This window comes from Bufo gargarizans, unplaced genomic scaffold (genome assembly GCF_014858855.1).
Source record: "Bufo gargarizans isolate SCDJY-AF-19 unplaced genomic scaffold, ASM1485885v1 fragScaff_scaffold_250_pilon, whole genome shotgun sequence".
Taxonomy (NCBI): Eukaryota; Metazoa; Chordata; class Amphibia; order Anura; family Bufonidae; genus Bufo; species Bufo gargarizans.
Window position 1 is genome coordinate 142,042 of NW_025334077.1, and position 10,223 is coordinate 152,264.

A 10,223-nucleotide genomic window follows, 5' to 3' on the forward strand; every position below is an offset into this window, starting at 1 on the left:
CTCCTGGAAGGTTGCATTCCTGGGGCAATCAAATCCACTGGCGCATTTTGGAATTGGCAGTGCTTTCTTGTAAAGAGCCTTTTCTTGTTTTCCTCCAAGATAAAGCAGTGCTCCTCCCCGTACCTTCTTTTCAGCCTTTCACGTCAACGAAGACATTGTTCTCTGTTCGTTTGGCCCCTCTCTCTCACATCCTAGGGAGCGAGCTCTCCATCAGCTGGATGTGGTTCGGGCTCTGAGGATGTACCTGTCCATTCTAGTTCGTTCCACCGTACGGACTCCCTATTAGTTGTTCCTGAAGGTCCCCGCAAGGCTTGTCAGCCTCTAAACAGACAAACAGTGAATAATAAAATAAGGTAGGTGGGGGGGGGGGTGGAAATGGGCATATACTAGTGATCCCCAACCAGTGTACCTGCACTTATTCCAAGCTAGGGATTGCCGTTCAGTTGTCCCCTGTCATTAGGACTTGTGAGGCAAGCAGGCAGGGCCAGGGGTGAGGGTGGAGCGCAGTGGTCACTTCCCTCCACCCCCCTGTGTGTGTGTGTATGCGACCGTTACAGAATAACAGGTCCTACCAAACCACTGTATCATAAATCCTCTGGTGACCCTGACAGATTATTGTTTTCCAATTACTACCGTAAATTCATAAAGAATTTTTCAGTAATTGCTAAACCGTTGATCGACCCCACTAAGAGAGGGGCGGATTTGGAGGATTGGTCTACTGAGGCCTTAACTTCATTTGAAACCCTAAAGAATGCATTCAGTAGCGCTCCCATTCTGATCCAGCCAGATCAGGAGAAACTTTTCATTGTAGAGGTGGATGCGCCCGAGGACAAGGCAGGGGCAGTCCTCTCACAAGGTCCCGATAGCCTTACTAATCTGAGGCCTTGTGCCTTCTTTTCTAGAAAATTTCCCCCCACCGAGAGAAACTATGACATAGGGAATCGGGAGTTGCTGGCCATTAAATGGCATTTTGGAGGCATTTTCTGGAGGGGCAAAACATTGTGTCACTGTTCACTATGTCACTGATCATAAGAACCTAATGTTTCTTGAGTCTGCTAAGAGGTTAAATCCCCGTCAGGCCAGATGGGCATTGTTTTTTACACGTTTTGATTTCTTTATCACTTTCAGGCCAGGAAGTAGAAACGTGAAGGCTGACGCATTGTCTCGGAGCTTCCGTGCGTTTCAGCCTACAGAGGCACCACCTGAACCTATTCTACCAGCAAATATCTTCGTAGCAGCCTTGACCCAGGATATCACGGCTCTCATTAAGGCTGAACAACATCTGGCCCCGGCACCCACCCCAACAGATAAGTTGTTTGTCCCCGTACAGTTTCGTCTCCGTCATGATTCTGCTTTTTGTGGATTTCCTGGGGCACTAAGGGGCTGGTTTCTAGATCATATTGGTGGCCCACTCTAACTAGGGATGTCAAGTCCTGTTTGTCGGCCTGCAAGGTTTGTGCCAGGTCTAAAACCCCTAGGACACGCCTTGCTGGTGACCTACGACCCCTATCCATTCCCAGTAGACCCTGGTCCCATATCTCGATGGACTTTATCACTGACCTGTTGCCTGCGGAGGGTAAGACTGTGGTTTGGGTAGTGGTCGATAGGTTTAGCAAAATGGTTCATTTTATTCCCCTGTCTAAACTCTCGAATTCTAAAACCCTGGCGTCTATATTTGTGAAGCAGATTGTACGTTTACATGGTATTCCGGAGAATACAGGTCCTTCTCAAAAAAATAGCATATTGTGATAAAGTTCATTATTTTCTGTAATTACTGATAAACATTAGACTTTCATATATTTTAGATTCATTACACACAACTGAAGTAGTTCAAGCCTTTTATTGTTTTAATATTGATGATTTTGGCCACAGCTCATGAAAACCCAAATTTCCTATCTAAAAAAATTAGCATATTTCATCCGACCAATAAAAGAAAAGTGTTTTTAATACAAAAAAAGTCAACCTTCAAATAATGATGTTCAGTTATGCCCTCAATACTTGGTCGGGAATCCTTTTGCAGAAATGACTGCTTCAATGCGGCGTGGCATGGAGGCAATCAGCCTGTGGCACTGCTGAGGTGTTATGGAGGCCCAGGAGGCTTCAATGCGGCGTGGCATGGAGGCAATCAGCCTGTGGCACTGCTGAGGTGTTATGGAGGCCCAGGAGGCTTCAATGCGGCGTGGCATGGAGGCAATCAGCCTGTGGCACTGCTGAGGTGTTATGGAGGCCCAGGAGGCTTCAATGCGGCGTGGCATGGAGGCAATCAGCCTGTGGCACTGCTGAGGTGTTATGGAGGCCCAGGAGGCTTTAATGCGGCGTGGCATGGAGGCCATCAGCCTGTGGCACTGCTGAGGTGTTATGGAGGCCCAGGATGCTTCGATGCGGCGTGGCATGGAGGCAATCAGCCTGTGGCACTGCTGAGGTGTTATGGAGGCCCAGGATGCTTCGATAGCGGCCTTAAGCTCATCCAGAGTGTTGGGTCTTGCGTCTCTCAACTTTCTCTTCCCAATATCCCACAGATTCTCTATGGGGTTCAGGTCAGGAGAGTTGGCAGGCCAATTGAGCCCAGTAATACCATGGTCAGTAAACCATTTACCAGTGGTGTTGGCGCTGTGAGCAGGTGCCAGGTCGTGCTGAAAAATGACATCTTCATCTCCATAAAGCTTTTCAGCAGATGGAAGCATGAAGTGCTCCACAATCTCCTGATAGCGGCTGCATTGACCCTGCCCTTTATAAAACACAGTGGACCAACACCAGCAGCTGACATGGCGCCCCAGACCATCACTGACTGTGGGGACTTGACACTGGACTTCAGGCATTTTGGCATTTCCCTCTCCCCAGTCTTCCTCCAGACTCTGGCACCTTGATTTCCGAATGACATGCAAAATTTGCTTTCATACGAAAAAAGTACTTTGGACCACGGAGCAACAGTCCAGTGCTGCTTCTCTGTAGCCCAGGTCAGGCGCTTCTGCCGCTGTTCCTGGGGAATGCGGCACCTGTAGCCCATTTCCTGCACACGCCTGTACACGGGGGCTCTGGATGTTTCTACTCCAGACTCAGTCCACTGCTTCCACAGGTCCCCCAAGGTCTGGAATCGGTCCTTCTCCACAATCTTCCTCAGGGTCCGGTCACCTCTTCTCGTTGTGCAGCGTTTTCTGCCACACTTTTTCCTTCCCACAGACTTCCCACTGAGGTGCCTTGATACAGCGCTCTGGGAACAGCCTATTCCTTCAGAAATGTCTTTCTGTGTCTTACCCTCTTGCTTGAGGGTGTCAATGATGGCCTTCTGGACAGCAGTCAGGTCGGCAGTCTGACCCATGATTGCGGTTTTGAGTAATGAACCCGGCTGGGAGTTTTTAAAAGCCTCAGGAATCTTTTGCAGGTGTTTAGAGTTAATTAGTTGATTCAGATGATTAGGTTAATAGCTCGTTTAGAGAACCTTTTCATGATATGCAAATTTTTAGAGATAGGAATTTTGGGTTTTCATGAGCTGTGGCCAAAATCATCAATATTAAACCAATAAAAGGCTTGAACTACTTCAGTTGTGTGTAATGAATCTAAAATATATGAAAGTCTAATGTTTATCAGTACATTACAGAAAATAATGAACTTTATCACAATATGCTAATTGTTTGAGAAGGACCTGTATTGTATCTGACAGGGGTGTGCAGTTTGTGTCCATGTTTTGGAGGGCCTTCTGTCAGAAATGTCAGATTTCATTGTCTTTTTCGTCCGCCTACCACCCTGAGAGTAATGGGCAGACTGTGGAACAATTCCTTAGGTCATATCTTGGCGATGACTAGCAATTATGGGTTAAATGCCTTCCGTTGGCCGAATTTGCTCTGAATAACCGTGTTAGTTCTTCTGCTGGTGTCTCCCCTTTCTTTTGTAACTATGGTTTCCATCCTCGTTTTCATTCTAGGTCATCCGTCTCCTGCTCTAACCCTGAGGCGGAAAAGGTCTCCTCTGAACTGTGCACAGTTTGGGCTCGGGTTCAATCGAACCTAGAAAAGGCTCAGAATACTCAGAAAATCAAGGCCAATAGGAGACGTTCTAAGGGGGTGAACTTTCAGGTTGGGAATAAGGTGTGGTCGTCCTCCAAGAATCTCTCGCTCAAGGTAGCTTTTAGAAAATTTGCTCCTCGTTTTATAGGGCCATATGAAATTACAGAGATGATTAACCCGGTATCGTTAAGGTTGGAACTGCCCGAGTCGTTCCACATTCATGATGTGTTTCACAAAATGGCAGACATGTTACCAGCATCACAGAGGGCTGTCAGAATGCAGCATCTTCAGGCCTTGCTTCGAGAGATGCTGCATTCTGCTTTTGCGGGTGCTGGCAGAGGAATTTCCACCCACAGAGAAACAGTTGCGGGTACCAATCCTACAGCGCATGCAAGAAGAGGGCAGTTTGAAGATATGTTGGTCACTTCGTATATGAGAATATTCCTGCAGCCAATTTATCGACAGCCGTCCTCTGGATCCAGCCTTAGGGATCGCCTAGACCAACAGGTGTCCGACTACATCGGGTTAACGGCCGATGTGGACGCTCTGAGAAGCGAGGAACCCCTTGACTACTGTGTGTGCAGTCTTGACCTGTGGCCAGAGCTGGCACAATTTGCCATGGAACTCTTGGCTTGCCCCTCGTCGAGTGTCCTGTCCGAAAGCACGTTCAGCACAGCAGGGGGGATCGTGACCGATAAGCGCACTCGCCTAGCTCACGACAGTGTGGACTACCTCACATTTCTAAAAATGAATGAGGCATGGATTTTGGAGGAATTCAACACCTGTGACGACCACGTTTAATTGAATTTCACCTATTACCATTGGGTTTTTTTTCATAAGGGGGGATTTCTTTAGCCATGTTTTTAATCAAATTTTATATTTTTAGTTCTTTTAAACATATGTATTTGACCTGTATTTGTACTGGCCTGCAGTAAAATTGATATCCAGTGACCGTCTAATATACCTCTAGCCACATAATCACTTTTCTGTCCGGTGAATGAATAATGTTTGGGGCCTGTAGTCCACTGGCCTGCAGTAAAATTGATATCCAATGACCATCTAATCTACCTCCAGCCACATAATCACTTTATCTGTTCTGTACGGTGAATGCATAATTTTTAGGGCCTGTAATCTAACTGGCCAACAGTAAAATTGTTATACGGTGACCGCCTAATGTACCTCCAGCCACATAATCACTTGCTCTTTTCTGTACAGTGAATTAATAATTTTTGGGGCCTCTGAGGAATTCAACACCTGTGATGACCACGTGTTATCGAATTTCACCTATTATCATTTGGAGTTTATTCAAGAAGGGGGATTTTATTAGCCATGTTTTTAATACAATTTGATATAGTTACTTCTTTTAAACATATGTATTTGACCTGTATTTGTACTGGCCTGCAGTAAAATTGTTATCCAATGACCGTCTAATACACCTCCAGCCACATAATCACTTGATGTCTTCTGTCCGGTGAATGCCTAATGTTTGGGGCCTGTAATTTAACTGGCCAACAGTAAAATTGTTATACGGTGACCGCCTAATGTACCTCCAGCCACATAATCACTTGTTCTTTTCTGTCAGGTGAATGCATAATGTTTGGGGCCCGTACTCCCGTGGCCTAAAATAAAAATTTTCTAGGCTCCAGCAGGGCACATTTTTGCGAGTATCCCTTTAAGATGCATAAAAATGTCCCCTGATTAAGATACATACTTTTTGTTGGAGTTTTTGCCATTGATCCCCCTCTGGTATGTCACTGTCCATGTTGTGGGACAATTTGTGCACTTCTAGTAAGTATTTGGTGGCTACAAATATGACCTGAAGGTTTTTCAGGTTGGCCTGCCATTAAAGTGAATGGGACCCGCCGCAAACTTTCGGTTCGCGAACATTTGATTGCGTTACCGAATCGTCCCGGCCGATGTTCGTCCATCACTAATGCTAAATCCTGACTCCATTATGTTTGATATAGCTAGGCTACAGAGGTCCATAAACAATCCTTGGCATCCTCGGTTCTAACTGATCTTACCAAATTTCGGGAGAAATTGAAACAGCTTCCTAACCACTTCATGACCGCCCATAGACTATAAACGTCCTATGGGCGGTTGTTTATCTCCTTATGGGCGTTTTAGAACGTCCATTCATAGATGGCAGCTGCATGCTAATCGTGCAACTGCTGATCGGGTTGCCCGCTGTCAGTTCCCAGGTGTCCCTGTCTTCTAGATCCGGTATACACGCTATGCAATATCTGTCATGTGACCACCGGGCCTGGGAGAGTACAGGAGCTGTTGGGTCTTCCACAGACCTAGATCAGCCCTGCACTGAGGCTGTACAGCGCTGTATACTGCTGTACGGCCTCTCTGGAGGTGTATTTCCCCTCTAAATGGGGCTACTATGTCAGCCCTGCACTGAGGCTGTACAGCGCTGTATTCTGCTGTACGGCCTCTCTGGAGGTGTATTTCCCCTCTAAATGGGGCTACTATGTCAGCCCTGCACTGAGGCTGTACAGCGCTGTATTCTGCTGTACGGCCTCTCTGGAGGTGTATTTCCCCTCTAAATGGGGCTACTATGTCAGCCCTGCACTGAGGCTGTACAGCGCTGTATTCTGCTGTACGGCCTCTCTGGAGGTGTATTTCCCCTCTAAATGGGGCTACTATGTCAGTCCTGCACTGAGGCTGTACAGCGCTGTATTCTGCTGTACAGCCTCTCTGGGGGGTGTATTTCCCCTCTAACTGGGGCTCCTATGTCAGCCCCAGTTATAGGAGAAATCAATAGTGTATGACCTTATGGGGGACGCAAATTGTAAAATAAAAAAATAAAGTGTTTTATAAAAAAAAAAGGTTTCACATGTAAAAAAAATAATCCCCAATTAAGTAATTAAAAAAAGTTTAAAATAGAAAAAATAAAATAAAATAGACATATTTGGTATTGCCGCATCCGTGATGGCTGGCTTTATAAATATATCACATGATCCACCCCGTCCGATAAACACCAAAAAATAAATAAAACTGTGTCAAAAAAAGCCATTTTCTCGTACATTCCATTGGGGGACACAGACCATGGGTATAGCTTAGAGGTATTACTAGGAGGGACACTATGCAAAAACTAAGCTCCTCCTCCTCGGGCTATACCCCCAGACACCTCCAGGAGGACTTCAGTCTTTGCTTAGTGTCCGTTCAAGGAGGTTGACGCTTATTCTTCTCCTGTTTGTTATTTTATTTTTTCCTGCTTTCAGATGGGGACGCAGGTCAGCATGGCGCTTTCCTGGCTACCTCCCATTCCCCCACAGAAGAAAAGTGGATCCAGGCTCAACCTGGCAGCTCTGGCATCCCACCAGCTGCTGGGACACCTGCTGCCTACCCTCCACCAGAGCACTGTTCTCCTAGGTTGGAGTCAGAAGTCTGAAGAGGTGCATGCATCCCTGCTGGTCTGGACATCGAGGGAGCATGCTTAGCAGATAAGTATTGCCTGCTTCCACCTCTCATTCCCTCCCCTCCCTACCCTCCCTCTGTGTCAATTTGTCTGTGGCGCTTATGAGGCCGCCTGGGTGAGCTTGAGAAGGATTCCTGCTGGGGGCATTTTCCTTTTGGGGGCCATCTTGGGCTCTGGGGGGGGCTGTAGACTCTCTCCGTTTAGGGAGCAGACGCATAGGGGGCGTTTGCTACAGGCATGTCCTCTTCCCCTACCAACAAGGCAATGGTAGCTATCGGCGCCCATGGCACTTCTCATATTAATTCAGGCCCATGGCCGCTGCGCTCTCCGCAGCTCCCGCCGGCAGACCGCTCCTCCCTGACTTCTATTAACCCCTGCTGCGCCGCGTTGGGCGAAGGGGTGTCTTTCAAATCGCGCGCGCGCTTATTTCGCGCCGCGATGACGCGTTCGGGGGGGCGGAGCCTCGGCGTCCCGCTCTGACTCTCCGTACACTGGAGACTCTGCTAGATTGCGGCCGTGCAGCTCCTCGCTTCTCTACAACGGAGACTTCTGCTGTTGCCTGGGTGGTAGGATTTTCAGCTGTCCTTGCAGCAACTGGTAGGAGATCTTTTACTCTTTGGATTCCATCATGCCAAAACCTGGGGCCCCTAAGTCTGCCAAGGCTTCCTCTCAGGCTCCTCTGGGGTCATGTAAGGTGTTCCTTCTGCCCTTTTCTGTCACTGGTTCCTGTGACTCGTGCCCTGCTCCTGGACAGGATCAGCCTCCTTCTCCTGCTCAGCCCGGTCCCCCCTCTGCCCCTGCGGAACCGGCGGTACCCGCCTGGGCTTCCGCCATGTCTAGTGCGGTAGCGGATCTGGCCTTAGTTGCCAAGGCAGCCATGTCCTTTATGGAGCGTATGGCAGCTACTACTCCAGTAGCATCCACCACTCCATCTCCTCTCAGTGATTCTCACAGGGGGCGTCTGACATCTAAGAGGCAGCGTGAGCGGCAGCATTCCTCCTCGGATGACTCCGCTTCTCCCCCCCCCCGCCTTGAGGCATGCCCGGTTGACTCTCCCTCTCTTAGGGAGCGCAAATCCGAAGGGGAATTGTCCGGATCGGACGAAGTCACGGAGCGGGAACCCCTGCCTAAGCTTTCCACCATGGTATCCGAATTGGTGGAGGACTGTCCGTGACACTTTTAATATCCAAGGGGATTCTCCTCCCTCCACTAGTCGGGAGTTCTCCCTTTTTCCGCCTAAAAAACCGGAGTCCGCTGTGTTCCCCGTTCATGAGGAATTCACCGCGGTCATATCAAAGGCTTGGGACCGCCCTAATCAGAAATTTTCGGCCACCAAGCGCATGGATACGCTTTACCCTTTTCCCTCTGACACAGTGGAAAAGTGGACTTCTTCCCCTAAGGTAGATCCTCCGGTGGCCAGGTTAGCCAAGAACACGGCCCTTCCCGTCCTAGACGGTTCCTCCCTTGCAGGATGCGGTGGACAGACGTCTGGATTCACTTTCCAAGTCCATCTTCTCCCTGGCAGGCGCTTCCCTGCTGACCGGCCTTTGCGTCGGCTTGGGTCGCCAGAGCCCTTACGGCGTGGTTGCGGCGCCACCACCAGGATCTGACGGAGCAGGACGCCCCTGCAGACACTCTGGATTTTATCCTCCAAATGTCTCAGGCTTCTAAATATCTCTGTGAAGCTTCGATGGATATCGGCTCCCTCTTTGCCCGTATTTCGGCCCTCTCGGTCATTCAGCGCAGGGAGGTTTGGTTCAAGGTGTGGGATGCTGATGCTTCTTCCAAGCGTTCCCTCGCTAACCTTCCCTTTGAAGGGTACAGGCTCTTTGGGGCCCAGTTGGACGAGTTCATTTCTGCCGCAATGGGGGGCAAGAGTACTCATCTGCCTTAACCCAGGACCAAACGCCCTTTTCGATCTCGGGCTTCAGGTTTCCGGGTCCAGTCCTTTCGTCACTTCTCCACTGCCAGGACGTCGTCGTCCTCGTCAGCTGAGGGATCCCAGGACTCCCGCAAAAAGCCTTTCTTCAAACCCCAGATCCCAGTTCCCCCGGAAGAACAAGGGTCAGGTTTCTACTCAAACCTGTTCGTCGTTCCAAAGAAGGAGGGGTCGGTGCGTCCGATCCTGGATCTGAAGCTTCTCAACAGGTTTCTACGGGTGCGGAAGTTTCGCATGGAGTCCCTTCGCTCCGTTATTGTTTCTCTGCTTCCAGGGGAATTTCTCGCGTCTGTGGACATTCAAGACGCCTACTTACACGTCCCTATTGCAAAGTCTCACCATCGCTTTCTGCATTTTGCCATCTGGGGTCGTCATTACCAGTTCGTCGCCCTGCCTTTTGGGTTGGCGACCACCCCTCGAGTTTTTACCAAGGTTCTGGCGCCTCTCATGGCGCTTCTTCGCACCAGGGGCATCTCTTTGTTGCCCTACCTGGACGACATCTTGATAAAAGCCCCGTCTCTTTCACAGGCCGAGGACAGCGTCCGAATCACCGTTCAATCACTAGAACGGTTCGGTTGGCTGATCAATCTACCCAAATCCTCTCTGCGCCCTTCCCAGAGACTCTCCTTCCTGGGGATGGTCTTGGACACCTCGAATTCTCAGGTGTTTCTTCTGGATTCCAAGTCCTCCCAGATTCGACTGGCGGTGTTCGCTCCTTCTACGATCTCCGCGTTCCACCATTCGGGAGTGCATGCGGGTTCTGGGCCTTATGGTCGCCTCCTTCGAGGCGATTCCGTATGCCCAATTCCACACTCGACCGCTTACAACAGATGATTCTTGCCCTCTGGGACAA